The following is an 11,578-nucleotide window of genomic DNA, read 5'->3' as shown; positions in this document are numbered from 1 at the left end:
CGGCGGTTGGTTTTCTAAGATGTACCACAAATATGCTCAGCTTAATCCAAGAAAATTATCCCGGAAACAGATATACAATGTAGTCTGTATGCTGAACCGGAACAACCATACTCTAGCATTTTCTATGTTAGCAATTAACGATGTCTATACTATGTATTTGTTTTTTTTTTTTTTTTTTACCGTTAGTAATGACATATAAAAAATAGACAAAATTTTTTCATACTGTTTCGTTTTATACTTCATACGTACACTTTATCTATTCTATATGCATGTATGTATATTTGCATGCATTTCATTATGCCTGTCACGCACGCGTATAGGTTTTCTGTTTTTTTCAACTCGTCACTCGTTTAATCAATACCTAAACCACTCTCGAATATAAGACACTGGTAAAATGATTGGCATAAGATGTGTATAACGATATGTATTTTATCCAAGAAATTTATCAAAGAACTTAGTAGATGTTGATTGAAGGAAAAATGTTAATAGATTACGAAAGTTGAATGACAATATATATGAAAAGGTTTGTTCTTTCTTTTCTCCTAATAAAAAGTATGCGAAAGACTGTAAGTAAAACATGAAATAAAATTTACAGATCACAATTTTAGATGTGAATCAAATTTGATTTAAAATAGACTAGAAATGAAGAGGATTAATTAAATATAACAGTAAAAGTTAATTGAAAATAACCTACTGTTAAACGAAGTGAAGAGAGAGTCGCTTAACGATATTGCTGTTGAGTGATCATTGATACACCTCTAAAGCACTACAAACTAAACACACTTTTTAGCTTGGATTAATGCTTTAAGTACATGTACGTCGTAGAAGTACTTGTGACTTCTGGGTTGTGGAAGTAAACATATATGTCTATAGGTATTTACGGTATTTTGTTTATTCAATAAACGCAAATCGATATTTTGCATTAAGGCAATTTATATTATTCTGAGAGGTAATTTGGTAGAAATTTTCAGTGTATAACGAGGCTTTGACATGAAATTTAAATGGTTTAGATTTGGCTTCAAGATGAATATTTCCTTACTAAACCATGAGGGACAATGGAGTACCAACGTGACACATGAGCCTCCATGGCGATTTTGCTGGCAATAGCTCAGTATAGACCAAATACTTCTAAACATATTTCCATTCGTCTTTCTAATGTAGTCAGTTATATTCGATTAAGTGTGTGTGTGTACGTGCGCGTGTGTGTGTATTGTCACGGAATGTTAATGAATGAATATTTATGTCAGTGTAACCGTCATCTTAAGCTATTTTCAGTACGTTTCGGCAGAACTTTAGTGAAACTAATCATTTAAACTTCACCGCAGTATGCCATCGATTTTTCCTGTCAGATGTCTTCAAATGGACATTTACTAAGTTAGCAAAGATTCAGATCTCAGTGTTTAAGTTTATGACAGAAGCTTCTAATTCAGATAACTGAACTTGCTAAGAGCATCGTTAGAGCATTATTAATCATTTTATGGTTATCTGAAGTATGATAACCGTTACTTACTAACTATTTTGGACCTTCCCCTAGATTGAAAACACAAATATACCAATGGGTAATTCCTTTTCCTTTGCTGTTTTTATGTTTCGGATTTATGATGTTCATCAGAGTCTTATCTTTTCGATGGAAATATATATTTTTAATAGGTCGTTGTTGTATTCGTTAGCTATGCTAAAGCGGCGTACAATGTAGATAATCTATGTACGGAACACAATGACAAAATGTTTGATGTGTGAAGAAATATTTCGTTACATTATATATCTTCTTGATTGCCTTCTGATGAGATTTAAATTTTTCGGCACTGAGGTCTTAGAAAGTTTCCCACAAAATGTTATATTTAGATTTCGTTCATTGACATCATTTATGAAGTTTTCAATGACTCTGTCGATTCTGCGTGCGATCACAATTGCACATTTCATAAAATTATCGTTTTCTTCAATTCTGCTTTGTACTGTAGTTAACCATTTTCTATAATTTGAATAACTATAACGTAAAGTGCTATGAGCTCGCACTTATGAAGCCTTAAGAGCGAAAAGATATGTAAAAATCATTCGTTTTCATTTTGGTTGCACCATAATACAACATGCGTGATTTTCGCGCGTGCTTTATTATGTCGATTGCTTGGAAACACTGTGGGATTGTGTAAGCAAATCATAGTGTGGTTTAAACAATTAAGGGAATGATATGGAGAAATCATGATATCATACTGCATAAAGTTGGAATTCTAGTTATTGGAGTTCCATATTTACATCGCATTACAAATAAATGCTAGTGTTTATTTTATTATTAACCCTAGTTACATTTATCATCTATTCATGACATAATTAGTTCAATTTATTGTAATCTCACCATAATACAAATTCCTTTCATATCTTTTAAAATAATATTCTTTCATCATGGTCTTGTTTACGAGAGGTATTTAGTTATTTGGTAAGTGTGAGTCCGTATACGTGAATGTCGACGTGTATATATTCATTGTGTGTGCATGTGTGTGTGTGATGTGTCTTTATGTATGGGGCCATGCACGTGTTTTTGCATATACTCGTGTGCCTATAAACGATTATATCGGTTTTTCTACCAGCGTCCAATTAGGCCCCATATTATACTCATTTCACGTTTTATCTGCAAGCTATATATATATAAAGAGAGAGAGAGAGAGAGAGAGAGAGAGAGAGAGAGAGGGGGGGAGGGAGATAGGAAGTGAGTAACACAATTGAATAGGAAGTGAGTAACACAACCACTGCCGTATTCATTGAAGAACATCCAAATGTAACAAAGAAAACTCTTTTTGACCTGATTCACGAAGTAAATTGAAATCTTCACTACGCATATACGCAAGGACTTAGAGAATCTGTCCGCAAATACATTCGCAGACAAGTTCGGCTTGAAATGCTAGAAGTGCCCTTCCGTGATGAAGAACCTTAGTGCTTCGAATCTGACTTATGGAACACCGTAAAGAAGGTAAAGTTTCAGCATCGTTCTAACGCCTTCTTCATATCTCTCTAAATGGCTACATGTCAAAACTAAGCAATCACCCATTTTGTGTGTGTATGTAGATACAGGTGAATATGGTACTTAAGTTGAGGCAACAGAATTATAATATCCGGGTTTTCTTTGCCTTCTGAATTCGTATCCTAAATGTTTTTGGGACTTTAAAAAATAATCAGTTACTGATCATTCACACGAATCCTGCCACACACCTAACAAAACTCTTAATACCCTGATACAAAATTCACTTATTATTATGCATGGATTGAGAAATACATAGAAGACTTCCTTTCCTTATTCAGTAATTATATATGTTGGTACATTATCAAAACAGCACGTATAAAATTATATTTTGCGAAAGAATGATCAAATAATGCTTACAGAACATAGCATTCCCATTTTCTGATAAGTTACTATACCTATTTATATGTAATCCTAAATGTCTTTACAGATTTGATTTTGTACCGTTCAAGCTGTGTAAATTAGAAATCCGATTATAGGCAAATTTCTTGGCTGTCACGTGTGTATAATTAAACGGCTAAGTCAGTATATTTGCTGAGGTTCCCTGTTCATTTTTGCACAATATTATACTAAATCGTTATTGCTACATCGATTATTCATAAGTGTTCATTTATATTATGTAAAATGTTGCAAGGATTATTATCGGCTTGCCTCTATGCTACAATTCTGTAATATCTTCGTATTATCGTTTCATTTCTAAGTCCTATAGAAATTCCAAAGTACCAAATATATTTTCTCTAGAGAATTGACTGAACATGTGTATTCAGAACTATTTTATCTACGTTCTCGTTGCTCTAAGTATTTTGCTGAAGATTGGTTTTGGATAAAGTGATAAAAATGCAGTATTTAATCAACCGCGCGATTTTTCTCCGAAACCTTGTAAGAATTATGTATTCTGCTTCTTGCTGTATCTAACGGTGACGTGCTAATCCGATATGGCAAATGCACGTGCTCTGCTGGCCTATTCAGTTTGGATTTGTTCATCTAAGTCAGAGTATTTATTTTTGTGTTGATCATTTTGTAACCGTAAATAAAAGTAGGGCTTAAATGGTTATTCACTATTGCTGTTTTATATACTGCATGCGTACAAGTATGCTGCAACCACACGTGGAGATGTTAGCTATCCAAAGTGAAAATGATCGTAGGATTGTATAATTGCTGCCCATGATCTTTTCATTCGCTTTCCAATGACTTATTTCAGTGAGAACAAGCAAAAGGTTTCTACAATGTAACGTCGATATTTAATTTATAAAATTTCTCCCAAATTTTCAATAAAAGCAATTACATATAAACCTCTTGCTTAATATGTGTTATAGTTTAGGCAATACAGAGTGTTATTGTATAAAATGTATACGTGTGTTAGCTTCCGGTTCGATACTGTAAGATGATTTTATATCACATATCGTACTATTACGAAGTAATACCTACTCAAACATAATTTACATAGTCACAATATTATTTTTACTACATTCACGTTTGAAAACTTTCCAAACGTATGATGTTTCTACGTTTATAAATGCAGACATACCAATAAAATTCAGAATTATCCAATTATCGCGTTATATCATGTTCATGGAAACCAACTCACAGTACTAAAGCATTTAGCATCAGATGCAGGAATAAAATCGTTGCTTAAAAATAAACAATAACAACAACATTGAGAGTACAAGCAACAGCAACAAAAACAGCCAGAGAAATACGGTCCTCACTGACTTAGGTATCGTCAACAAAAACGAAAAAAGCAAAAACAAGGATCCCCTAAACCAAACCAGAAATAAATGAAATGTAGACCAAAACATGTCTCTCTCGACCGCAAATTATTCAGAGAAAGGAGACGAAGTTAACTGTGGGAAGTGATATGGCAAAACAAACACCTCGATAAAATCAAGAGAAAATCAACCCCCAACAATACCAAGAAATGGAAGCTTCGAACGACAGAGGGAGCAGCATTTAAGAAACGATGTACAAAATCCATCTCCAACAGCAGCCGCAGAGTTACAAGGGACACCATCCCTATAATTCTCACCACCAGAGACACCAGTAGCATTACAGCAGTGATGACTTTGGAGTTGAACTATAGAACTATGTGTTATTGATTAACAATAACTGCAGGTCTCCCATACAAACTTTATACCATGTCGTAATCTTTTATACTATTTCATGTTTCAATAATTTGCTTTTATCTGCTCATTGTATAACGTTCTCGCCCCCTTCGCTAGATTCTATATAGTTTGCCCAGTTCCTCACATATAGTAAACCCCGTTTCATTTAACATTTATTGCAACGTGTATCATATGAAACTTTCCGGATAATAAAGAAATCATTATCAACAACAATAACAAGAATAACGGTATTATTTACTACTACTACTACTACTACTACTACTACTACTACTACTACTACTACTACTACTACTACTACTACTCTCGTTTCATTGACTTTATTCGGATGTCAGCTGAGATTTCTGCACTATCATCCCTAAATCCTTCTTTCTACAAAAGAAAGAAAAAAGAAAGAAAGAAAAAAAGAAAGAAAAAAAAAGAAACAAAGAAAAAAGAAACAAAGAAAAAAGAAAGAAAGAAAAACGAAAATACTTTATCGATAGACCCATGAGTTATTCTTGCCTTTAACGTGTTGCAAATGATGGAATCGATTCCACCTAGTTGTTGAAACAAGTTTTGAATACCTCTGTCAACTGAAATGTAAAATCAGGATTTTAAGGAATAATGTATTGCGATATAGAATTCGATAGCATTTCAATCCATCTGAACTTTATTCTACGCAACAATTTATACACATGGTTAGTAATAACATGTTAAGCCATATACCATATTATTTTGAAAACTATTCATTTTATGCACCAAAAGCAATAGAAATTATCAAAATATATAACTATCGTTGTTATCTAAAACGGATTTTGAATTTCGCTTTAAAGGAAAATATATATATATTCTATCAATATTTATATATTTTAGAGAGCGAATCACTGCGCTATGGGCGAAAGCATATTATTGTATATTGCATATGAAGTGATGTAGTAGAGCTATTTTATCAGAAAGAATCTGAAACTGAAATCTCTTTGTGTGTGCATATATATATATATATATATATATATGTGTGTGTGTATGGGTCTGTTGATGAGTGTGTGTGTGTGTGTGTGTGTGTGCGTGTGTGTTTATGTATATATATGGACACACATGCATTTACACACACACACAAATATATATGGAATGAGAGGGAGACGAGAATGTGTGGGTAGGGTTTCTTTCTACAGATAGACACTGCTATATCACTTATCGCTTTCGTTGTTGAAAGTAAACAGATGGAAGTATGACTGGTTATTATCTAGCCACAAACACACACACACACACACACACACACACACACACGTACGCGCGCACACACACACACACATACACATATACACTCACACAGAAATACACACAAAAGCACACATTTGTGCGCACACTCACGTAAACACACGCATATACGCGAAAAACAGGGAATTATCATGAGAGAGAGGATACACAAAAAAGTGTTGTTTTCCACGAAGAGAACTCAAGCTTGATTTCTATTAATTGAAAGTTTTAAGTTGCTGAAATGAATAGATTATTTGTTATATATATTTGTCAGCGGCGCAATCAAATAATTATAATAATTATTAACTGTTTGATTCCTTCAAATAAAGTAAGAGGTAATCCAAGATAAATTAATCTAGAAAGACTGATGTTCAAAATGGCTTCGCTGCTTGATAGGAGTGAATATTTCTTGCTGTTCTTTTCCCAGAAATACGAGTGTGTGAGGAGTGTGCGTAAACATTTATAAGTACATACATACGTGTAAATATATGTTGGACTGTCTGTATGCATGTGCATGTCTGTGAGGGAGAGTTTGTAGCTGTGTTCCTATGCTTACGTAGGTATATAAGTGCATACACGCATATAAACACACGCAACTACTTGACGTAAACAACTTAAGTGTTGCACTTCGATACCGAATGCATTTGACAGCCTCTCTCCAGGCTTTTTTTGAGTAGAACTAAAGATACTCCGAACTTTTCCACCGCTGTGTCAAAGATTTTAGTGGCAATCCGTAAATGTAGGTGGCGCCAATTCAACATAAAAGCCTGGAAATATTTCAGTGAGATATTACACATATCGCTGTCAACTTGAATGATGTTAATTGAACAGTTGGTTTACTGTCTGTATTATACAGAATGCTTAGCTTAAATTGTAAGACAAATCGACAATTTTTTTTAATGTTGAATGCTTCTCTCATGCCGTCAATGACCGATTTAGGGTTTTTATCTAGTAAATATTATTTTTTCGTTTTCTGTCACACTTGGTCCTTCACATTTCTGAAAATTATTAGGTAATAATATCACAGACTTTCTTTATTAACTTGTCTTCATTACTACGGTGAAATATGAATGAATAATTAAACAATGATAGATAAAGACATACTTCAAAAAGTACGCTTTTTGTACGGTCTATTTCACACAGACGCAGAACATTTAACCTGCAGACTATATTTAAAACCTAAAATATTGCGGTATTGCTTGAATTTCATGGTAAAAGCGTGTACGGTACTCTGCTGAAGAAGACCCACATCGGATTTTAATGACTAGACATTTGTCTAAGGTTTTCCAGATTTAGAGAAAATGATCGCCATTTTAAGAATGAAAGGATCTTCGAGGAGTGAAAGATTGAAAGAGTAAGCAGGTTAATAATAAATGATTACACATGATAACAGGATTTACACGAAATGAAAGAACATAATACACAAAAACACTCCGTAGTCATGTCATATAAGCAAATTGTCATTGCATTGGTATGTTAATCTAAAGCTCCCAAATAATTGAATTTTTAATATTGATTTCAGATTTTCTCACAAGGCCTGAATTTCGAGGAAGTGGTAAGCTAATTATATCGACCCCAGTGTTCAAATGGCTTTTATTTTATCGAAGGAAGAAAGGCAAAATCAAACTCGTGGTAATTAGAAATAGACGCTAAACATTTTTGCTCAACGTGCTAAAAAGGTTCTGCCAGCTAGCCTTCTTTTAAATGCTTGTTACAAAAAGTGTTTTTAACATTTAGCAATGTATTGAAGTCTTTGTAACTCGCAATACAGCACAGAAAATGGCTTTTAGATTATCTCATTTCATTCCAGTGGAACTTCTCAAATACAAAAGGACAAAGATAAGAGTGCACTGACAATATACCCATACAACTACTTCTCTACCTACCTATCTATCTATCTATCTATCTATCTATCTATCTATCTATCTATCTATCTATATATCTATCTATCTATCTATCTATTTATTTATCTATCTATCTATCTATCTATCTATCCATATTTCTATCTTTCTATAAAATATCCCGGAAACAGCTGTAAGACCTCTTTATAAATCGTCTGAACATTATTCACAGCCTAGGATTCTTTCATCTCAATCTGTTAACTTATATATATATATATATATATATATATATATATATATATATATATATATATATACATATATATATATATATATATATATATATATATATATATATATATATATATATATATATATATGTTGTTGTACTTGGGGATGGTCATATTGCCAGTTTAGCCAATAAAAACACACGCACTGTATATTTGGTGTTACTTTGCTTCAGCTTTATATTACATTAATCTTAATCTTATTTCGGCCAGAGTTCTTTCGTCACACTTCTGTGACCTCATCAGTGGTCCTTTGTTTCCTTCTTTCTTATGTGTGTCTCACCTTGCTAACTATCAGCCATATATATATATATATATATATATATATATCATGCTTCATGCTTTCGTATTTGGATTGCAACATTCTTAATGTTAATTCTAGAATTGAAACAAGTTATAGTGTAATTATAATAACACGCGCACAGGTTTAATTCCACATCTTCATTGTTAGTCTCTTCGTGAAGTAACTAACCAACTAAATAATCGATCTTTTGTTTAATGTACTGGTTAAACACTCAGTTCGTTTGTAACGTTATATTCAACAACGTTACACCGCTCTATTTAGCGGCTATTTAAACAATGTCTCCCTGGCTAATAAATTATTAGATGGGTGCTGATGAAGGAACAAAAATCTCGAAATATGGCACTTACGATCATTATCATTTTTTTCATCGTTGGATCTCATTATTTACATCTGACGTCTCGGATACGAAATGTCGTAACAAATGTCACTGCCGGCTACAATTTCCATAGAATATCTGTAGAGATGAATTTAATAAATGAAACCTTTTCACTGACTGCAAACTTCTCCTCTCATTCCAAGGTCTGGACGATCTATTCTGAGTCTGTCTGAGAATTTTTCTCATGCCTCTGTGTATGCGTACTTCTTCTCTTGTTTGTAGATGTGTATTTGCTTAGAAAAGGAGCTAAGGTTGAGAATAAGCGATAAGTGTGTTCATGTGTGTGTGTGTGCGTGCGTGTACATGCGTGTGTGTGTAGTCATGTGAATACACCCGAATAACTGCGTGTATATGTGTTACTGTGCTTCTAGGTATGTGTGCGCTACCCACCAGTTACTTCTTTATATCTTAGGCCTCTTGTTGTGAGGTCGGTCTCAGATCTGCTGAAAATATTTTCTGAGTGTAGAAAAGTGCTTCTGAACCATATCTTACTTTGATTGCTATTTTAGTCTTCTGGACCCTACAGTTATTCCATGTTTAAAAATTACTTTTATACACACTTCTTTCAAATCACCTATTTTTAGTTTTTCTCTCGTTTAGTTGTGTGGGCTTACAATAGCCATCTCTGAGAGAACATGTTTCAGTGCGTGGAAACGTGTCAAACTATAAACCATTAGAAACCTAGTCGTGTCTTACAATAAATATATCTGAAACAAAATCTATTTATGGACGCTTAACATACTACTGAGGATCCCTAATTTACCACATTGGTTGCGTGGACGCCAAAAATCTTATATGTACCCCGAGGAATCATATGGACCCCGGTGGAGAGTCACTAAAGTAGGGTATAGCTTTTTTATGTGGGGTGGGAGAGGACAGAAAATATTAAGTGTGTGTATGTGCGAGTATCTGTATCAGCGTGTGCGTGTGTGTGTGTGTGTGTGTGTGTGTGAGCACCTCCGTACGTTTCTGTGTGCCTGAGTGTGTGTGTGCGCTTGCGAGTGTGTGGTCTTGTGTGCCTGAGTGTGTGTGTGTGCGCTTGCGAGTGTGTGGTCTTGTGTGCTTCTTCGTGAAGCTGATTTGGTTCTGTGAATGAGTGTATATGTTTATATATGCGTGAATTTGTGAGTGCTTACGTGAGTGTGTTTCAACCTGTGTGTATGCGCAACTGCTTGTGTTTGTGTGCGTAACTGCTTGTGTTTGTGTGTATGTGGATGATGTGGCTTTTTTTAAGAATAGGTAAGTATCTGTGCATATGCTTGCATATGTGTGCGTGTACATATGCATAAATGTATGTATGTGCCCGCGTTTGTCTGCGAATGTCTATTTGTGTGTACGCGTCATATAATTGCACACACAATTACAAATATATGTGTATGTATGTGTGTGTGTGTGAGTGTGTGTATTTACACACCTATGTCATATAATTGCACGCACACATGTCCGTTTGTTCAGTGATGTGAACATGTGTGTGTATGTATGTATATAAAGCATACACGCAAATGCATGTAATTTGACTGCAGAATAGCCGTTCATTTGAATAATATCGATATATATTCAGCTTCTCGTATGAGAAAAAAATATTTGGCAACGTTTATATTAAAAATAGGGAAAACAAATTTTGTAAAAACATATTAGGACCATATTTTTGTTCTTACATTCTGAAACCGTGATTTATTGGCAAATATCTAGCATACGACTCACTGGCTTCAATATTGGTAACATCTGGTGACAATCTTGCTGATAGAATCTGGCATAGTTCATATGTTAGATATTACAGTAAAAAAGTATAACTTTTATTTTGTTTTTCTATAGTTTGAGGAAAACGATGAAGCATTGAAAAACGTATGTTTCCATATAGCATGCAATAGCTGCCTAATTAACTATGTCCCTCGAGAGGCACGCTTCTAATAATTAAAATACACTCAAAATATTTTTGCTATAATGTATTATTAGCTCCAGTAAATATGATTGCAAGCATACGATAAAATCTTATAAATTATGTATTGTTCAATGGCATTCTGCACAATTTGACTACAATTTATTCGTTATTTGTTTTGTTAAGTAATAATTGGATATTTGTTGTTAATAATTACTTTATTGTTTTGCATATTATTTTTGTTGCATGCGTATGTTATTTAGTTGAACCAATTAATTGACTTCTAAGTGATATTATCTTTATGGACAATAGATTCAATTATGCCTTTGTAATGCTTACTGTTAATTATGATTCATATAAATCTAAACTGCATTTTCATCATCAATGTTGCAATTTGCTCAAACTGGAAAAATATCAGAAACATAAAACTTTTATCATCAAAATGAAATGAAAGACTATCATTCCATCATGATCTTTCTTACAATTTGTTTATTTTGTATATTTACTCATAATTCTGTA

The sequence above is a fragment of the Octopus bimaculoides genome, chromosome 1 (genome assembly GCF_046866305.1).
Source record: "Octopus bimaculoides isolate indiv1 chromosome 1, ASM4686630v1, whole genome shotgun sequence".
Lineage (NCBI taxonomy): Eukaryota > Metazoa > Mollusca > Cephalopoda > Octopoda > Octopodidae > Octopus > Octopus bimaculoides.
Note: the sequence above shows the minus strand (reverse complement) of the source record.